Consider the following 20,573-nt stretch of genomic DNA (forward strand, 5'->3'; position numbering starts at 1 on the left):
TTGGGGTTGTGGCATTGGGGGGCAAAAGGGAGTACTACAAGAAAACAACAAGAGAAGGGCGCACCTACCTTGTGCATTACCCCTAAAAAAGTTTATTAAAATCAAAGAAGGGTAGCGTACAATATACTCACAAACATAGGATATGTACAAGCATGTAGGAGATAGGGACTGCTCATTTCCAGGACACTTCTCTACTGCTGGATAGCGTGATGGCGTCCCCACAACCTTGTATAGCTTACGCGTTTCGAGGGAGGACCCTCTTCCTCAGAGCCAAAGTTGCCACTCTGAGGAAGAGGGTCCTCCATCGAATACCTTGGAGGGTCCTCCATTTACCTTAATGTAAACCTGTAAACATATAAATATAGGAGCTGCCATTGCTGACTTAAAGCTAAACTCTGGGATAAGCAGATGATGTCTAAATACAAGAGTCATTTGTATTCTTCCCTGAATCTTTGTGTACTTTGTGTATTTCTTCAAAAATCTGTGCAGTAATCCAGTGTGAAACATTACCTCTGTGCAGGAGCTTTCTGTAATAAAGACCAGTCACTGTGTGTGCAGGGTGACTGGTCTTGTCTGCGCCCCCTTCTGTAGTTTTCTGCAGGCAGCTGTAGTACATGTTGCCTGTTTGACCCCCCCCCCCCCCCCAACACAGCTCTGTTCTCAGCAAAGGCTATGTACAGTACAGTGATGATGTCATCGCTACATGTACAAGATTATAACTGGGTTTGCAAAGACATTTAATGCACAAAAAGTAAACAGATATCCTTTGTGTCCTTTAGCTTTAAACCTATGGGTCCAGGGCTAAACTGATCCAGGCTTGACTTCCTAGTTAGCCCCTGACCCAGAACAAAAAAATGTAATAAGTGAAGTCTCGAACGCCTAAATTGTGCTGATTTCAGGTCACTGACTTGAATAGTGAGGTCAAGATGAAGACAACAGTCTCAGTGGCTACAGTTTTAGAACAAGTTAGCAAAGCAGCTCCCATATTTCCATCGTAGCTGCTGGTTACTTTGCCCATTCCTGCTACGCTTCTCCCAGGGCACATGACCAAGCACACTTCTGGGCTTTACCCCAGGTGTTCTGGTCTGAGCATGTGGAGGGCAGAAAAGAATCCCAGAAAAAACATTGTAAAACAACCCACTAGGTTTAAAATAGAAATGAAAGGCAAAACATTTGAATATAGATATAGAAAAAAACAACAAAAAAAAATTATAAATACCAAACCTGTTGTTCTCAGCTGCATAAAAGCTAGGGGTGAAGAAACAGCAGTACACTGGTCTTTCCAGTAAATGGCTGCTGCGGAGGGTAGGAGGTGTCAGGACAAGTCTGATCATTGTACTTTCACACAAATTTCACACAAAGGAAGCAATACAAAGAGAACAGGATATTTTTCATACATACATGGTACAGCAGGCACATATCAGGAATATGAAATGTTGGTTTACATATTATTTAAGCAGGTTGATGCAGCTTATATGGCAGTAAACTACAGGTCAACTGTAGGTCCAATGCTCCTGTGAATAAAGTCTAAATGATCTTAGAAGCATCCCAGATGGATCTTAAATGCAGACTGAATGCGCCTAAAGCCCCGGACACACGTACCGATCGTCGGCATACAAATGTTCGTCTTTTCTCCCCGGGATGTCGGTGTCTGTTGAAAAGTGCAAAGACAGCACAAGGACAGCACAAGAATTTTGTCTGCAGACTTCAGCTGACTGCAGAAGTGATGTCATGTAATGGTTAACTTTCCCTGTGTTTTTAATTTTCTGAGCATGCCCAGTCTTGCAAATCTGCGGTCTGTCGGCCGAATTCTGTACTGACAGGCGAACAATCGTCTGTTCTGGTGTCCGCAGACAAAAATTTTCATGTTTGCACGAAAGACTTTTGTCCGCGGATTGTGCGCAGACATCTGTCGGAGGCACCATACTAACACGCGTACAATCGGCAGATCTTTCGTCCGCCGACGTTTGTATGCCGACGATCGGTACGTGTGTACGGGCCTTAAGACCATCCTGCATTTTCCCATTAACACAAGCCTTTACAGTGTATGTAAAGCCCAAACTTTTTTTTTAAGGTGGATAGGGTTAGATTCACAGTTTGGTTTTATTACTGTATAATTTTCCATTGGGGAAATTCAACCTTCTCTTGGTCCTGGAGACCAAAGTCCCCAAGCCCAAAAGGTTATTGGAAATCCATTTGCGTGATTGAGAGTATAGGGGTCAATTCACTAAGAGTTAAATAACACTGAAAGAAAATGCAGTAAAATAGCGCATGCGGAAACAATTGTGCAAATGTTTAATTCACTGACAGCTGAATGGGAAGAAAATATGCCGGCAATGAAAGATTATGGAAAAAAAAAAACAGTGTGGGGGTGGGGAGACAGCTCCAGGCTTCTAACTTCTGTGGTGAGCGAATTATACTGCACTAAAGGCCCCAAAAGTATATACTGTGCGTGTATATATATATATATATATATATATATATATATATGTATATATATATATATATATATATGTATATACATATTATAGAGTATCTCACAAAAGTGAGTACACCCTTCACATTTTTGTAAATATTTTATTATATATTTTCATGTGACAACACTGAAGAAATGACACTTTTCTACAATGTAAAGTAGTGAGTGTACAGCTTGTATAACAGTGTAAATTTGCTGTTCCCTCAAAATAACTCAACACTCAGCCATTAATGTCTAAACTGCTGGCAACAAAAGTGAGTACACCTCTAAGTGAAAATGTCAAATTGGGCCCAATTAGCCATTTTCCCTCCCCTATGTCATGTGACTTGTTAGTGTTACAAGGTCTCAGGTGTGACTGGGGAGCGGGTGTGTTAAATTTGGTGTTATCGCTCTCGCTCTTTCATACTTATCACTGGAAGTTCAACATGGCACCTCGTGGCAAAGAACTCTCTGAGGATCTGAAAAATAATTGTTGCTCTACATAAAGATGGCCTAGGCTATAAGAAGATAGCCAAGACCCTGAAACTGAGCTGCAGCATGGTGGCTAAGATCATACAGCGGTTTGCCAGGACAGGTTCCACTCAGAACAGGCCTCGCTGTGGTCTATCAAAGAAATTGAGTGCACGTGCTCAGCGTCATATCCAGAGGTTGTCTTTGGGAAATAGACGTATGAGTGCTGCCAGCATTGCTGCCGAGGTTAAAGGGGTGGGGGGTCAGCCTGTCAGTGCTTAGACCATATGAGGCACACTGCATCAAATTGGTCTGCATGGCTGTCATCCCAGAAGGAAGCCTCTTCTAAAGATGATGCACAAGAAAGCCCGCAAATAATTTGCTGAAGACAAGCAGACTAAGGACATGGATTACCAGAACCATGTCCTGTGGTCTGATGAGACCAAGAGAAACGTATTTGGTTCAGATGGTGTAAAGCGTGTGTGGCGGCAACCAGGTGAGGAGTACAAAGACAAGTGTGTCTTGCCTACAGTCAAGCAAGGTGGTGGGAGTGTCATGGTCTGGGGCTGCACGAGTGTTGACGGCACTGGGGAGCTACAGTTCATTGAGGGAACCATGAATGCCAACATGTACTGTGACATACTGAAGCAAAGCATGATCCCCTTCCTTCGGAAACTGGGCCGCAGGGCAGTATTCCAACATGATAATGATCCCAAACTCACCTCCAAGATGACCACTGCCTTGCTAAAAAAAGCTAAGGGTAAAGGTGATGGACTGACCAAGCATGTCTGCAGACCTAAAACCAAGGTCTCTAACATTCACCAGCTCCGTGATGTCATCATGGAGGAGTGGAAGAGAACTCCAGTGGCAACCTGTGAAGCTCTGGTGAACTCCATGCCCAAGAGGGTAAGGCAGTGCAGGAAAATAGTAGTGACCACACAAAATATTGACACCTTGGGCCCAATTTGGACATTTCCTCTTAGGGGTGTTTCCACTTTATTTGCCAGCGGTTAGACATTAATGGCTGTGTGTTGAGTTATTTTGAGGGGACAGCACATTTACACTGTTATACAAGCTGTACACTCACTACTTTACATGGTAGCAAAGTATAATTTCTTCAGTGTTATCACAAGAAAATATATAATAAAATATTTACAAAAATGTGAGGGGTGTACTTACTTTTGTGGGATACTGTATATGTATATCAGCCCTTTCTGAGTTCTCTATGTGGACTACACAACACCCACTCCCTATATTATGGAAATGTTGGGGGGTGTTCTGTGGTCCTATAATGATAATGCTAGATAGAGTACAGTGAGTGAGCACCGTCACCCTAGGACAGGAATTGTGTTACTGACAGGATCACCAGATGAAAATATAGGGAAAAAAAACTACAAAACCAGCCCTCAAATTGGAAGACTGATAAGCCTATATATCTCCTTTTAGTTTTTGGTTATATATAGACTTTATTTCCTAATACATTGCTTACAAGAAAACATTGCAGGTCTTTTTCTTCATCAAACATCTTTTGCAGTTTTTGTGAATTTGTGTCAAGAATCAAGATAACAAAGTTTGTTCACATTTGCACCTTCTGCTGCCTCTAATAAAGCTTGAGGAGAAATATCCTTTCCACATTCCACTTCTTGAGCTTTGATACAACTGCAGGAATGTTATTGATGTAGCTGAGCAACAACGATTCCGTATGCAGGTAATGCGTTTACACTTGAAGTCCTGTGAGGTAACCGCTGTGAGAGGTTGACCTTAATGTGCATCATGTTTTGGTCAAATAAACTTTCATCTATAAAATACAGATATGGAACATTTAATACAATGGTGTTAATCAATAGTACAAGGATAGACATGCCATAAGTTTACTAAGGACACAGAAAAGTGAAGCAAGATACTAAGATGCAATATTAGGCAGAAACCAAGCTTAATTTTAGTTGTTTGAAAACCTCGGTAGTGATTTTTTATTAACCACTTAAGCCCCGGAGGATTTGGCTGCTAAACGACCAGGGGGTATTTTGCGATTCGGCACTGGGTGACTTTAACGGACAATTGCGCGGTCATGCGATGCTATACCTAAACGAATTTGACGTCCTTTTTTTCCCACAAACGGAGCTTTCTTTTGGTGGTATTTGATCACCTGTGCGATTTTTTGATCACGCGCTATAAACAAAAAAAGAGCGTCAATTTTGCAAAAATAACAATATTTTTCACATTTTTTTTATATGAAATTCCCCAAAAAAAATGTAAAAATCAAAATTTTTTAACATTTTCGGCCAATTTGTTTTATGCTACATATGTTTGGTAAAAAAAAATCGCAAAAAGCGTATTTTTATTGGTTTGCGCAAAAGTTATCGCGTTTACTAACAAAGGGAAAGATTTTTGTCATTTTTGTAGTTTTTTTTTAACGCGTAATGGCGGCGATCTGCGATTTTTTTGCGGTACTGCGACATTGCGGCGGACAGATCGGACCCTTGACTGACATTTTTGACACTTTTGGGGTTACCAGTGACATTTCTACAGTAATCAGTGCTATACATATGCACTGTTACTGTAAAAATACACTGGTAGTGAAGGGGTTAACTTTATTTGAGAGGGAGGGGCTGTGTGTGTCCCTAGGGGCGTGATTCTTACTGTGATTGGCTGTCTGTTGAGCTGTAGGGACACTGATCAACGGTTCTACATTGTAGAACCGTGTGATCAGTGTTTTTACACCGAGGAGAATGACAGGCAGCTTGTTTACACAAGCCGCCTGACTTTCTCCCTCTCCCCCGCCGATCGCCGAGTGACCGGTGGACATCGGGTCCGCCGGTCACACGCGCGGGGGGTCCGTGACCGCGCGGGAGCGGGAGCGCGCGGGAGCGGGAGCGCGCCTCCGCGGGCGCGCGCTCGCTCCCCAGAGCCTCACAGGCTAGCGACGTAGACCTACGTCGCTCTGCCTGTGAGGGGCTGACTGCCGCAGTAAATATACTGTGAGCAGTCGGCAAGCGGTTAAAGCTGAACTTAAAGCGAAGTTCCGGGTACAAAAACAGTTTTGCAATAAACATACCCCCAGGACAGTCAGGGCTAGTACATTCCACAATGGCTAGTCTCTGATCTGTCCCGGTTCGCACTTACCTGCAAGAAGAAATACTTACTTATAAAATTTCTTCTACAGCGTTGCCATCTTTGTTGTGGGCAGCTGAAGCCGGCGCGATCCTCTTCTGCGTCCTCTTCCGTGTCTTCTTCTCCCAGAATGCGCCTGCACCGGCCCCGCTCGTCACTTCCGGTGCGGCGCCGCATTCCTCCACGACGGCCCCGGAAGTGATGAGCGGGGCCGGTGCCATTGCATTGATTCCTGGGAGCGATGACGTTCAGCTCCCAGGAATCATCGCAAAGAGGAAGTGACGGCGGAGCCGCGGCACAGAGGGAGGAAGTGGAGAATAGGTGAGTATTTTCTATCTACAATTACAAGGTGAGTAAAAAAAAAATATATACCTAACTATCCAATTCCTTTTCAGGTGAAGAAGAGCCAGCGGATGGGCACAAAATCGATTAGGTCAATTTTGTGCCTGGAACTCCGCTTTAAGTAATATCAAAAATATAACCTTGCAGTGCCTCCCATCCCACCACGCTGCAAGGGTTACACGCTCGTTTTGTTTAGGAGCAAAGGGAAAAGTCTCCAGCAGCCAGTGCTCTGTCTCTGCTTTCCAACACTCCTTGGATGTGGTTGGGCCCTCAATGAATGCACAATGCAGGACTACTGGTGACATGATGCCTCATAGATCTGCAACCAGGTCATCCACTAATCATAGTTAATGTTTAAAATGGCCAAATAACCTCTTTTAATTTTAGAAAAAATACAACTATTGTTTTTGTAGCAGATTTTCCAGGCATTGGGCCTGATATGGGTCTGCCATGGTCACCGGTGACACCTTCAGCCCATTTAAGCTGAATACCCAAGTGTGAGATTTGAGTCAAAGACCAGTCCGTCATCTTTGGTTTGTTTTGTTTATTTTATATTGGGGATGGAAGAAGGGAATGAGTGGGATACTCCTCTGGCTCAACTAGGTTCAAAATGGGACACTTGAAGAAAAATGCCTTTCAGCGATGTCTCGACGCCGGCTGGGTGCCGACTAACGCTTGCTGGCGCTTGAAAAACACTTACTTGCTGTACTGTACTTGAAACTTGACTTCTGACACTCTGGTTAGCTCAAAAGTCCTGGACTGTACTGAGAACTGGCTTCTGACACTCTGATTAGCTCAAAAGTCCTAAACACTGCTCCCTCCAGTCCTTCCTGACTGAGGTAGCTTCTGTAAACTGCTTCTGCTGCTGCAACTCTCAACACTGTACACTGCACACTGTACACTGAACACTTCAGGGCCCAACTGCCCACCCCCTCTACACTTCAGGGTCCACACACTGGCACCCCCTCTACACTTCGGGGTCCACACACTGGCACCCCCTTTACACTTCAGGGTCCACACACTGGCACCCCCTTGTACACTTGCTTCCTGCTCCAGCTAGCTAGCTCCCGGATCTCTCTGACCTTCTCCGGAGTGGTCCCCTCTCACTTGGCAGACCCCCAGGGGCAGTTTGCAGTACTCACGAACTGGGAATGCTTTCCTGAAACTCGACCCCTCTCATCTCCGCTGGTCTTTGGCACACTGGATCCTCTCTGCAGCTCAGCTCAGCCCTCTATCCCCTCAGGCAAGCCGCCTGGGACACCTGATTCCTCTGACAGGAGGAGAGACAGCCGTACTCTTCCTCCTGTGACTCTGCTTCCTGCCAAAGACGCTGCATCATGTCCTCCCCTCAAAATTTTACCCACTCCCAGAATGCTGTGTGGCAGAATCTGCCTTTCTGGGTTAGATGCAAGCCTGAGTGTGCCATTGCCTGGGTTTCCTCCACTGCCCAACTCCCCAGTCTCAACAGCCACACATGGGAACCATGACAACCTAACTGAAACATGGCCCCTCTGTTAGGCAGACAAGGCCCACTATACTTTACCTAGCACCTACCGTGTAGGGTTCTACATCTTGAAAAAAATAGATATAAGAAAAGCACTCGATAGTCAGTGATCTGTTGGTTGATCTCTTGCTTTTTTCTTACTGTCTTGTTGGTTATCTGCTGGTTGCCATGGTCACTTGGTTGGCAGTTGGTTACCTGTTGGCCCAGTATGTGTTCAGTCATATGTTACTTAGTCATCTGCTAACTTCTCTCTGGCTCTGAACCCCTCACCTCATGAACAAGGGGCATGATCTCCTGCTATGCTCACCTCCCATAACCATGTGTATACTGCTCAGGTGCCTGCTCTGTAGTAATTCTCACCTCCCATGCACTAGTGTATACGAAGAGAGGAGTAAAATACCAGATATGGAGAGGCATCTATAAAGTTACAAATCAGAACACTTGGTTGCACTGTTCTGTTCAACATATATATTGTTCAACATAGATATACTGTATATACAATATTACCAAAAGTATTGGGCGCCTGCCTTTACATGCACATGAACTTTAATGGCATCCCAGTCTAAGGCTCCATGTACACGGGACGTTGTTAAAAGTCCCTTTGAATGCTGGAATTTTTAGGACGTTTGAAACGTCCGTTCGGTTGCGTTTGTACCCGCGTTTAGCGGCGTTTGGGGGCGTTTGCGTTTAGAAGCGTTCCTAGAGGTCAAAAAAATTATTCCCCTTTAAAATGGAAAAACGCGAACGCTAAACGCGGGTCATCGCGTTCGGACGCGTACGGACGCGTTTGGATGCGTTCGGACGCGTTTGTGCGTTTGAAACGCCGGGAAACACACGTTCGAACGCAAATAATTGCGTTCTAAAAACAGTCCCTGAACGCAACTGCCTGCAAATGACTGTAAACGACCTGGTGTACATGGACAGATAAGATAACATGGAGGAGGGTTCAGGGGCTTCTGAAAAAAATGCCCAACTGCTCCTAAACGGCCATTTCCAGCGTCCCGTGTACATGGAGCCTTAGTGTGTAGGGTTCAATATTGAGTTGGCCCAACCTTTGCAGGCATAACAGTTTCAACTTTTCTGGGAAGGCTGACCACAAGGTTTAGGAGTGTGTCTATGGGAAGGTTTGACCATTCTTCCAGAAGCGCATTTGTGAGGTCAGGTACTGATGTGGACGAGAAGGCCTGGCTCGTAGTCTCCACTCTAATTCTTCCCAAAGGTGTCCTATTGGGTTAATTTCAGGACTCTTTGCTGGCCAGTCAAGTTCCTCCACTCCAAATTTGCTCATCCATGTATTTATGGACCTTATTTGTACACTGCTGCGCAGTCATGTTGAAACAGGAAGGGGCCATGCCCAAATTGTTCCCACAAAGTTGGGAGCATGCAATTGTCCAAAATGTGTTGGTATGCTGGCACCTTAAAGTGGATGTAAACCCCATTCATGAAATCTGACCTGGGAACATCTATCTGTAGTGTTTACTTATCGCTCTCCAAATCCCTATGTGCCGTATCTTTCTGCTGCTCTGTTCCTCTGTTATCGGCATTAAAACTTCTGACAAGTTCTCTGATACACTAGATTAAAAGCAGCTGGAAATTTGTGTTGGGGAGGGTGCTTAGAGATGGATAAGCAGATAGCTTGTGTATTTACAGTACAGCTCTGCATGTAACTTCGTTCCTGTGCCTATGGGGGGGGGGGGGGGAGGGCTTTTCTCCAAACAGTTCTTACACAGTATATGTCCAGACTCAATATCCATCCCTATGTGCTGCTAAAACAGGAGGAATGATTTTTAGCACAATGTGCACTTTCCAAAGAGTGTAGAAAGGGAAAGACTGCAGATATACATGCAAAACTTATGTAGGAGGATTAGTTATATCTCTGTGTATCATCTGAGGCTGTTCGCTTCATTGGGTATAGGAGAGGGTTTACATCCACCTTAATTGTTCCCTTCACTGGAACTAAGGGGCAAAGCCCAACCCCTGAAAAACAACCACACACCATAATCCCCCATTCCAACAAATGATTTGGACCAGTGCACAAAGCAAGGTTCATAAAGACATGGATGAGTGAGTTTGGGGTGGAGGAACTTCACTGACCTGCACAGAGTCCTGACCTCAACCCCTCAACACCTTTGGGATGAATTAGAGAGGAGACTGCAAGCCAGGCCCTCTTGTCCAACATCAGTGCCTGACCTCACAAATGTGTTTCCTTAAGAATGGTCAAACATTCCCATTAACATACCACTAAACATTGTGTACAGCTTTCCCAGAAGAGTTGAAGCTGTTATAGCTGCAAAGAGTGGGCAAACTCAAGAATTGAACCCTACAGACAAAGACTGGGATGCCATTAAAGTTCATGTGCGTGTAAAGGCAGGGGTCCCAATCCTTTTGGTAATATAGTGTATGTATACAGTATAATGTGTATATATATTTTATAGACACCTCTCTCTACTAGTCCCATAGTTAGGGTTGCCAACTTTCTGAAATGGAAATAAGGAACAGAGGGCGGGGGCGTGGCGGGGGATGTTTTTTCCAGTGCAAAAAATAAGACAACATTTTAAGGAAGTGTAGTGCAAATATCTTTATACAATTATACTTCCATAACTTTTTCTTTGCTTTCCTTACCATTTTATCTGCTACCCCCCCCCCCCTTTTTTTTTGCTCTCCTTCTGCTCTCCTTCCCCTTTTCTCTGCTATCCTTCCCTTTTCTTTGCACTTTCCCTTTTCTTTGCTCTCCTTCTGTTTTCTTTGCTCTCCTTCCCCTGTCTTTGCTCTCCTTCCCCTGTCTTTGCTCTCCTTCCCCTTTTCTTTGCTCTCCTACTGCTGTCCATCCATTTTCTTTGCTCTCCTTCCCCTTTTTATTGCTCTCCTTCCCCTTTTTATTGCTATCTTTCCCTTTTCTCTGCTCTTATTCCCCCTTTCTTTGCTCTCCTATCCCTTTTCTCTGCTCCTCTTCCCCATGTTTTGCTATCCTTCTCTTTTCTCTGCTCTCATTTCCCTTTTCTCTGCTCTCATTCCCCTTTTCTCTGCTCTCCTTCCCCTTTTCTTTGCTCTCCTTCTGCTGTCCTTCCATTTTCTTTGCTCTCCTTCCCCTTTTCTCTTTGCTCTCCTTCCCCTTTTCTTTGCTCCTTCTGCTGTCCTGCCATTTTCTTTGCTCTCTTATCCCTTTTCTCTGCTCCTCTTCCCCTTTTTTAAATCTCCTTCCCTTTTCTCTGCTCTCCTTCCCTTTGCTCTCCTCCCTCTGCTCCTCTTCCCCATTTTTCTGCTCTCAGTCCCATTTTGTTGTCTCTTCTTCCCATTTTATTTGCTCTCCTGATGGGATGATCTCCTTCCTCTTATCTGCTGTTTTGCCTAATATCCCTTTTCTTTGCTCAACCTTTCCCTTTCCTCTGCTCTTCTCCCCTTTTCTCTCTTCTGCTTACTTTTTTTCTCTTGTGCTCTGCTCGCTTTCTTGCAGGAGCAGCTAGTTTTCTTTCTTCTTCTCTTCTTCTTCTTGGTACCGTGGGCCCCGGGGCGAGGAATGCAGGGAGGGGTTACGTCGTGACGTCACGACATCATCGGCACGGCATTGCAGAATTGGTCAGAAGACGGAGGGGAGGAGACGCACAGTCACTACATGATGAAAGTGACGAACACCAATAAGGTACCGCAGAATACGGAACAAAGTGGGTTCCGTATCAGTTTAATACGGAACAGCACTTGTCTGTTTAAAATACGGGACGATTCCGTATTTTACGGAACGGTTGGCAACCCTGCCTATAGTTGTATGTGTATCCGTACACAAGCATTACTAGTGGCAGACACTTGCCCCACATCTCATTTCTGGTGTCCCAGGAAAACAGGGTACTGCCACCCTCCCCCCATATTTATTTTGCTGTCACTGTTGGACAGATGACAGAAGTTGTGTCAGATGCGCTGAGCAGTTTTCTTTGCACTTTATAGACAAGAAGTGGGGGCATGGACCAAAGTGTAAAAGCTAATGGTGGTAAGAGAGCCGGTCCAATTGCTAGAAGGGAGGAGGCAGTCGAGGAGAGTGAGGGGTGCAGGGGTTGCAGTGGAATAGTGTTGAAGCTTGGACAGGGTTGGAGGGAGTGCACAGATTAGCAGAGGGGTGAGAAGTGGATGGGGGTTCAAAGGCGATCTATGGATAGGGATGCAGAGGTGAACTGTGGGCAGGAGTGCAGCTGTGAGCTGTGTATACGCACACATGAACATGCATATACTTAATAGCCAAAAGTTTGTGAACACCTGGACATTACACCAATTTGAGCTTGTTGGACATCTCATTTCAAAACCCTGTACATCAATATGGAGTTGGTACCCCCCTTGCGGCTATACCAGCTTCCACAGTGTCTGTGTGACTTTGTGCCCATTCAGTCATAACAGAATTTGTGAGGTCAGGTACTGATGTTGGATGATACAACTGGCCCTCCTATTCATCCCTAGGGGGTCAAGTAGGGTTGAAGTCAGAGTTTTGTTAAGCTCACCTTCCTCCACACCATACTCGGCAATACATGTCTAAATGAAACTGTGCCTTGTGCAAAGGGACACAGTAATTAATGCTGGAACAGAAAAGGTCTTCCTCAAACTGCTGCCACAAGGTTGGAAGCAAACAATTGTCTAAAATGTCTTTGTATGCTGTAGAATGAATAGTACCCTTCAATGGAAACCCTTGAACTCAATAATCTGTCAATATTGTGTCTAAATGTCTGACAACTATTCAAAACTAAACAGGTAAACATTTCTTCGAAACAGTAAATAAATAGATATACGTGTATTTTTACCCACGCTAATGGATGTGGGAAGAAATAATAAATAAACTACGTAAAATAGTGAATGGTATATGTGAGGTTGCTGCTCCATTAAAAGGTGTAATGCCTTAAAACGTATTTATGGTTAACCACTTCCCGTGAATCGACGTAGCTCAACGTTGGCTCGGAGAAGTGGTTGTACCGGAGTGATGCCTGCAGCTAGAAGCATCATTCCGGTACCATTTTTTAGAGCTGGAGGTCGGCTTTCAGCTGATAATGACTGATGCGGCTTGGTAACTGCTCGGCAACTACCCCAGCAAGGGGGAGGGGACGACTCCCCCCCGCTGCCTTCCACGGTTCTGCCCGTGTTTCCCGTCCCACCGAATTTGGCTTTGATCGAGTCTCTGATGTATTAACCCAGAAGTGACGTGATGACGTCACGTCCGGGTTACTCGGCCGCTAAAGGCGCAGAATTTAAATAAACTGTCACTATTCAAAAATGCCAATTTCAGGATTTTGAATACATTGAAGTGCAGTGGAGGGGTCTGGGGTCTTTTAGACCCCCGATCCCTCCATAAAGAGTACCTGTCACTGCCTATTGCTGTCACAAGAGATGTTTACATTGCTTGTGACAGCAATAAAAGTGATCAGATTTTTATATATTTTTTTAAAAACTGTGCTAAAATGAAAAAATGACATAAAATAAATAGGAAAAATGTTTTTTTTAAAGCGCCCCCGTCGCCATGAGCTCGCACACGAAAGATAACCAATACAGAAATCCCGCCTGCAAATGAAAGCGCTGTTCAAATGCCACATGTGAGGTATCGCTGCGATCACCAGAGCAAGAACTATAATTTGAAAAAAAGAGCTACTCTGTAACTCTAAACTGGTAACCGTTAAAAAAATGTTTTAAAGCGTCCCCTATGGAGATTTTTATTGACTGTAGTTTGTCGCCATTCTGCAGGTGTGCGCAATTTTAAACCCTAACATGTTAGGTATCTATTTACTTGGTGTGACATCATCTTTCATAATATACAAAAAAACTGGGCTACCTTTACTGTTTCGTTTTTTTAAATGCAATGAAATGTATTTTTTGTAAAAAAAAATGGCGTTTGAAAGACCGCAAATACCGCGTGACAAAAAATATTGTGACGACCACCATTTTATTCTCCAGAGTCTTTGCTAAAAATATATATGCAATGTTTGGGGGTTCTAAGTAATTTTCTAGCTAAAAATACAGATTTTAACTTGTAAACAACATGTGTCAGAAATGGGCTTGGTCCAGAAGTGGTTAAAAAGGGCGCTCTCACTATGAAAACCTCTTTGAAAAGCCAAAAGTGTATGCAGAATTGCACCAAAAACCCCTCATAGACTTTTTAAAGACAGGCCAAAATTGTTAAAATTGTTTTTATTGTTATATTGGATTCTAAAAATATAGATACTGTATATAGAAAACATACAAACATTACAACTAGTGTTGAGCGAACACGGACTGTATTATTCGTGTTCGTACCGAATAATTGGATTTTTTTTACCCGAACACGGACACGGACACTTTACTGTATGTTCGGGTAAAAATCCGTGTTCGGTCGTTTTATTTCCGGGTTTTGCATGCTTTGGCGCTCTTTTCATGGCGGGCTTTCAACAGCCAATCAACAATCGTTTAACTGGTGTGCCTTAAGCCATCCCAGCCATGCCTGCAAATGTCTTAGTAGCTGTGATTGGCCGTCTGAAGCATGTGACCAAGTCTTTATAAGTTCGAGGCAGCCGCCGCAGCAGCGTCATTCTGCTGCTTAGCTAAGGGACAGAGCACACATCAATGTGCTGGCTGCTGATTAGGGAAAGATAGGCAGGAAAAAACCATTTGTGTCCGGATAGAATTGAGGGACAGGTCGGAGTGTTTAGGCAGGGCGAGTTGTAGGCATTTTAGGGATAGAGTCTGCTGAATTATAGGGTCAGTGTCTTCTACAAACTACAATCGATATTGCTGTGTGGGGGGTGGGGTGAATCTGCACTCAATCCTGATCTACGATCTCTTCTCAATCCTGTTAGGGACAGAGTCTGCTGAATTTTAGGGAAACTGTGTTCTACAAACTACAATCGATATTGCTGTGTGGTGTGGGATTGGAGATAGGCAGGTGTCAGTGATCCACATCCATTTTTCTGTGTGTGAGCTGCAGTGAACACAATCTTTTTGGGCTGCGGTGAACACAATCTTTTTGGGCTGCAGTGAACACAATCTTTTTGGGCTGCAGTGAACACAATCTTTTTGGGGTGCAGTGAACAAAATCTTTTTGGGGTGCAGTGAACACAATCCTTTTTGGTGTGCAGTGAACACAATCTTTGTGGGGTGCAGTGAACAAAATCCTTTGTGGGGTGCAGTGAACACAATCTTTTTGGGGTGCAGTGAACAAAATCCTTTTTGGGGTGCAGTGAACAACATCCTTTTTGGGGTGCAGTGAACACAATCTTTTTGGGGTGCAGTGAACAAAATCCTTTGTGGGGTGCAGTGAACAAAATCTTTTTGGGGTGCAGTGAACACAATCTTTTTGGGGTGGAGTGAACAACATCCTTTTTGGGGTGCAGTGAACAAAATCCTTTTTGGGGTGCAGTGAACAAAATCATTTTTGGGGTGCAGTGAACACAATCTTTTTGGGGTGCAGTGAACACAATCTTTGTGGGGTGCAGTGAACACAATCTTTTTGGGGTGGAGTGAACAACATCCTTTTTGGGGTGCAGTGAACAACATCCTTTTTGGGGTGCAGTGAACACAATCTTTTTGGGGTGCAGTGAACACAATCTTTGTGGGGTACAGTGAACAGAATCTTTGTGGGGTGCAGTGAACACAATCTTTGGGGGGTACAGTGAACACAATCTTTTTGGGGTGCAGTGAACACAATCTTTGTGGGGTGCAGTGAACACAATCTTTTTGGGGTGGAGTGAACAAAATCATTTTTGGGGTGCAGTGAACAACATCCTTTTTGGGGTGCAGTGATCAAAATCCTTTTTGGGGTGCAGTGAACACAATCTTTTTGGGGTGCAGTGAACAAAATCCTTTGTGGGGTGCAGTGAACAGAATCTTTGTGGGGTGCAGTGAACACAATCTTTGGGGGGGTACAGTGAACACAATCTTTTTGGGGTGCAGTGAACACAATCTTTGTGGGGTACAGTGAACAGAATCTTTGTGGGGTGCAGTGAACACAATCTTTGGGGGGTACAGTGAACACAATCTTTTTGGGGTGCAGTGAACACAATCTTTGGGGGGTACAGTGAACACAATCTTTTTGGGGTGCAGTGAACACAATCTTTGTGGGGTGCAGTGAACACAATCTTTGGGGGGGTACAGTGAACACAATCTTTTTGGGGTGCAGTGAACAACATCCTTTTAGGGTGCAGTGAACACAATCTTTGTGGGGTGCAGTGAACAACATCCTTTTAGGGTGCAGTGAACACAATCTTTGTGGGGTACAGTGAACAGAATCTTTGTGGGGTGCAGTGAACACAATCTTTGGGGGGTACAGTGAACACAATCTTTGTGAGGTGCAGTGAACACAATCTTTGTGGGGTGCAGTGAACACAATCATTGTGGGATGCAGTGAACTCAATCTTTGTGGGGTACAGTGAACACAATCTCATACTTCTGAAGATTTGAGGGTGCTGCCTGTTCCATACTCCCCCTACTCCTCATCTAGCCTTTTAGGGGTACAAACAATAGTAATTGGGGCCTAGTGTGGTTGTGTACGTGTGATATACATACACTTTTTTTGGATCATATTTTCTATTCCGCTATTTAATCAAAAACCTTTGGGGATCAGTTAAATTGGGGGATAGTCTGTGTTGGTACGTGTGAGAGAGATCCACCTTTCCAAGTTGTTGGGGTTCATCTCATACTTCTGAAGGTTTGAGGGTGCTGCCTGTTCCATACTCCCCCTACTCCTAGCCTTTTAGGGGTACAAACAATAGTAATTGGGGCCTAGTGTGGTTGTGTACGTGTGATATACATACACTTTTTTTGGATCATATTTTCTATTCCGCTATTTAATCAAAAACCTTTGGGGATCAGTTAAATTGGGGGATAGTCTGTGTTGGTACGTGTGAGAGAGATCCACCTTTCCAAGTTGTTGGGGTTCATCTCATACTTCTGAAGGTTTGAGGGTGCTGCCTGTTCCATACCCCCCCTACTCCTCATCTAGCCTTTTAGGGGTACAAACAATAGTAATTGGGGCCTAGTGTGGTTGTGTACGTGTGATATACATACACTTTTTTTGGATCATATTTTCTATTCCGCTATTTAATCAAAAACCTTTGGGGATCAGTTAAATTGGGGGATAGTCTGTGTTGGTACGTGTGAGAGAGATCCACCTTTCCAAGTTGTTGGGGTTCATCTCATACTTCTGAAGGTTTGAGGGTGCTGCCTGTTCCATACCCCCCCTACTCCTCATCTAGCCTTTTAGGGGTACAAACAATAGTAATTGGGGCCTAGTGTGGTTGTGTACGTGTGATATACATACACTTTTTTTGGATCATATTTTCTATTCCGCTATTTAATCAAAAACCTTTGGGGATCAGTTAAATTGGGGGATAGTCTGTGTTGGTACGTGTGAGAGAGATCCACCTTTCCAAGTTGTTGGGGTTCATCTCATACTTCTGAAGGTTTGAGGGTGCTGCCTGTTCCATACTCCCCCTACTCCTAGCCTTTTAGGGGTACAAACAATAGTAATTGGGGCCTAGTGTGGTTGTGTACGTGTGATATACATACACTTTTTTTGGATCATATTTTCTATTCCGCTATTTAATCAAAAACCTTTGGGGATCAGTTAAATTGGGGGATAGTCTGTGTTGGTACGTGTGAGAGAGATCCACCTTTCCAAGTTTTTGGGGGTCATCTCATACTTCTGAAGATTTGAGGGTGCTGCCTGTTCCATACCCCCCCTACTCCTCATCTAGCCTTTTAGGGGTACAAACAATAGTAATTGGGGCCTAGTGTGGTTGTGTACGTGTGATATACATACACTTTTTTTGGATCATATTTTCTATTCCGCTATTTAATCAAAAACCTTTGGGGATCAGTTAAATTGGGGGATAGTCTGTGTTGGTACGTGTGAGAGAGATCCACCTTTCCAAGTTGTTGGGGTTCATCTCATACTTCTGAAGGTTTGAGGGTGCTGCCTGTTCCATACCCCCCCTACTCCTCATCTAGCCTTTTAGGGGTACAAACAATAGTAATTGGGGCCTAGTGTGGTTGTGTACGTGTGATATACATACACTTTTTTTGGATCATATTTTCTATTCCGCTATTTAATCAAAAACCTTTGGGGATCAGTTAAATTGGGGGATAGTCTGTGTTGGTACGTGTGAGAGAGATCCACCTTTCCAAGTTGTTGGGGTTCATCTCATACTTCTGAAGGTTTGAGGGTGCTGCCTGTTCCATACCCCCCCTACTCCTCATCTAGCCTTTTAGGGGTACAAACAATAGTAATTGGGGCCTAGTGTGGTTGTGTACGTGTGATATACATACACTTTTTTTGGATCATATTTTCTATTCCGCTATTTAATCAAAAACCTTTGGGGATCAGTTAAATTGGGGGATAGTCTGTGTTGGTACGTGTGAGAGAGATCCACCTTTCCAAGTTGTTGGGGTTCATCTCATACTTCTGAAGGTTTGAAGGTGCTGCCTGTTCCATACTCCCCCTACTCCTAGCCTTTTAGGGGTACAAACAATAGTAATTGGGGCCTAGTGTGGTTGTGTACGTGTGATATACATACACTTTTTTTGGATCATATTTTCTATTCCGCTATTTAATCAAAAACCTTTGGGGATCAGTTAAATTGGGGGATAGTCTGTGTTGGTACGTGTGAGAGAGATCCACCTTTCCAAGTTGTTGGGGTTCATCTCATACTTCTGAAGGTTTGAGGGTGCTGCCTGTTCCATACTCCCCCTACTCCTCATCTAGCCTTTTAGGGGTACAAACAATAGTAATTGGGGCCCAGTGTGGTTGTGTACGTGTGATATACATACACTTTTTTTGGATCATATTTTCTATTCCGCTATTTAATCAAAAACCTTTGGGGATCAGTTAAATTGGGGGATAGTCTGTGTTGGTACGTGTGAGAGAGATCCACCTTTCCAAGTTGTTGGGGTTCATCTCATACTTCTGAAGGTTTGAGGGTGCTGCCTGTTCCATACCCCCCCTACTCCTCATCTAGCCTTTTAGGGGTACAAACAATAGTAATTGGGGCCTAGTGTGGTTGTGTACGTGTGATATACATACACTTTTTTTGGATCATATTTTCTATTCCGCTATTTAATCAAAAACCTTTGGGGATCAGTTAAATTGGGAGATAGTCTGTGTTGGTACGTGTGAGAGAGATCCACCTTTCCAAGTTTTTGGGGTTCATCTCATACTTCTGAAGATTTGAGGGTGCTGCCTGTTCCATACCCCCCCTACTCCTCATCTAGCCTTTTAGGGGTACAAACAATAGTAATTGGGGCCTAGTGTGGTTGTGTACGTGTGATATACATACACTTTTTTTGGATCATATTTTCTATTCCGCTATTTAATCAAAAACCTTTGGGGATCAGTTAAATTGGGGGATAGTCTGTGTTGGTACGTGTGAGAGAGATCCACCTTTCCAAGTTGTTGGGGTTCATCTCATACTTCTGAAGGTTTGAGGGTGCTGCCTGTTCCATACTCCCCCTACTCCTAGCCTTTTAGGGGTACAAACAATAGTAATTGGGGCCTAGTGTGGTTGTGTACGTGTGATATACATACACTTTTTTTGGATCATATTTTCTATTCCGCTATTTAATCAAAAACCTTTGGGGATCAGTTAAATTGGGGGATAGTCTGTGTTGGTACGTGTGAGAGAGATCCACCTTTCCAAGTTGTTGGGGTTCATCTCATACTTCTGAAGGTTTGAGGGTGCTGCCTGTTCCATACCCCCCCTACTCCTCATCTAGCCTTTTAGGGGTACAAACAATAGTAATTGGGGCCTAGTGTGGTTGTGTACGTGTGATATACATACACTTTTTTTGGATCATATTTTCTATTCCGCTATTTAATCAAAAACCTTTGGGGATCAGTTAAATTGGGGGATAGTCTGTGTTGGTACGTGTGAGAGAGATCCACCTTTCCAAGTTTTTGGGGTTCATCTCATACTTCTGAAGATTTGAGGGTGCTGCCTGTTCCATACCCCCCCTACTCCTCATCTAGCCTTTTAGGGGTACAAACAATAGTAATTGGGGCCTAGTGTGGTTGTGTACGTGTGATATACATACACTTTTTTTGGATCATATTTTCTATTCCGCTATTTAATCAAAAACCTTTGGGGATCAGTTAAATTGGGGGATAGTCTGTGTTGGTACGTGTGAGAGAGATCCACCTTTCCAAGTTGTTGGGGTTCATCTCATACTTCTGAAGGTTTGAGGGTGCTGCCTGTTCCATACTCCCCCTACTCCTAGCCTTTTAGGGGTACAAACAATAGTAATTGGGGCCTAGTGTGGTTGTGTACGTGTGATATACATACACTTTTTTTGGATCATATTTTCTATTCCGCTATTTAATCAAAAACCTTTGGGGATCAGTTAAATTGGGGGATAGTCTGTGTTGGTACGTGTGAGAGAGATCCACCTTTCCAAGTTGTTGGGGTTCATCTCATACTTCTGAAGGTTTGAGGGTGCTGCCTGTTCCATACCCCCCCTACTCCTCATCTAGCCTTTTAGGGGTACAAACAATAGTAATTGGGGCCTAGTGTGGTTGTGTACGTGTGATATACATACACTTTTTTTGGATCATATTTTCTATTCCGCTATTTAATCAAAAACCTTTGGGGATCAGTTAAATTGGGGGATAGTCTGTGTTGGTACGTGTGAGAGAGATCCACCTTTCCAAGTTGTTGGGGTTCATCTCATACTTCTGAAGGTTTGAGGGTGCTGCCTGTT

Source organism: Pelophylax lessonae (assembly GCF_965119305.1).
Source record: "Pelophylax lessonae genome assembly, chromosome: 2".
Lineage (NCBI taxonomy): Eukaryota > Metazoa > Chordata > Amphibia > Anura > Ranidae > Pelophylax > Pelophylax lessonae.